The 1686-nt window shown below is 28.8% G+C and overlaps 1 protein-coding gene across 1 annotated transcript in view; it reads right to left on the bottom strand.

Moving 5' to 3' along the window:
- LOC117179363 (39S ribosomal protein L46, mitochondrial) overlaps positions 1 to 1686 on the bottom strand; it is a 6858-nt gene that overhangs the window by 1478 nt on the left and 3694 nt on the right. The gene's annotated exons all lie outside the window — the stretch shown is intronic.

Here is a 1686-nt window from a genome sequence, read left to right as displayed (position 1 = left end):
TAAATAGTCTATAGTCTATTTAAACAAAGACATTTTTCAACAAAAAATATGAATTTTCAATCCAAAGGGGCAAAACTTCTGTCGAAAAAGATGAATTTTCAACAAAACAGTTGAATTTTCGAAAAAAATACTTTGACTAAATAATTGAATGTTTAACAAAATAATTAAATTTTCAATAAAATAGTTAAATTTTTAACGAAATAGTGGATATTTCAACTTGTAAAGTACTAAACAAATATTTGAACTTTATTTATTTATTATTATTTATTATTTAACTGAACTTTATTATTTTGCCAAATATTTGAACTTTTAACTGAAAATGATACATTTTTACATTCTCATCATTTATGATTGAGAAAGTATTAAAATTGTCGGAAATTTGATATCACACTTTTTCAACGGATCTCCACGTTTCGAGACCCCCTGAAACCGAAAATCAGGTTTTCACGATGGCACCTGTCCGTCTGGCCGTCCGTCCGTCCGTAAACACGATAACTCTCGAAAAAATGAACGAATCAAATCCATCTTTGGCACACTTTTTCAAGGACCTAAAAGAAAGGACGAGTTCGTTAACCAGCCATTTTTGATAAAAATTCAAAAAGTGAGCGCATTTTGAAAAATTTTGAGACCACTTTTTTCTGAATTTGAAAATTCTATGTACGAATATTTATAGTATTGTAAAGAACAAAAAATTTATCCTAATGACTTTTTCCGATGAAAAGATAATTCTCAGAGTTATAGCGTTTTCAAAGTTTTTTTAATCAACCGAAAATCAAAATCTGAAGCCGAAAAACGCACGATATGAAAAAAAGTCAAGAAAAGAAAAACATTTCTTTTTGAAATCCCTACAAGATTATCATAACCAATTTTTGGATTTTCTTCAAAAATCGAAAATTCAAATTTTGATTGCACAAAAAATAATGGAAAATAAAAAATTCCATTTTGTGGACAAACTAGGTAGGATACAAAAAAAGATGAATTAACAAAAATGGTTATATCAAAAAAGATCTACAATTTCGTTAAGAATCACTTCTTGATAGAACGCGTACCTTTTGTTTTATTCGTGAAAAATAACGTTGAAAAACGTAAAATAAAAAAAAAATGTGTGGAAAAACGACAAAAGTTACGAGAAAAAAATCCAACAAAACCTGTTTACAAATGTCTGTCGGAAATCGAGCGCGCAGCGCGAGTGTCACGATGAGAATGTGTACCTCAAAGCCTACAGAGCTTTGAGAAACTTAATCTTTGACTATACTTAATTAAGTAGACAATTCAGAATATGAAGACGCATATAAATACTGCCATCCAAAAGAGATCTTTTTCATAAAGTTTTTTTTCAAGCATTCCAAATTCAAAGAATAAATATCTGAGCGCGAAGCGCGAGATTTAACCGTCGCGCGCCCTAGGCGCGCTCAAATATGCAGATTTTTAACCGAACAGTTGTATTTTCAAATTAAAAAAAAAAACGAAAATATAACAAAAAATTTTCATTTTCGACCATAAAAGATTACTCTTTTGACAAAATGATTGAATTTTCAACCAAATAGTGGGATTTTTATCCAAATAGTTGATACTTAAACTTGTAGAGTTGTATTTTCAACCAAATAGTTGAACTTTCAATTGAAAAAAGATACATTTTTAACCAAACAGTTGAATTTTCAAATAAAAAAATACAAACATATAAAA

Source organism: Belonocnema kinseyi, chromosome 9, assembly GCF_010883055.1.
Source record: "Belonocnema kinseyi isolate 2016_QV_RU_SX_M_011 chromosome 9, B_treatae_v1, whole genome shotgun sequence".
Classification (NCBI taxonomy): Eukaryota; Metazoa; Arthropoda; class Insecta; order Hymenoptera; family Cynipidae; genus Belonocnema; species Belonocnema kinseyi.
Note: the sequence above shows the minus strand (reverse complement) of the source record. Positions and strands in the feature narration are given on the sequence as shown.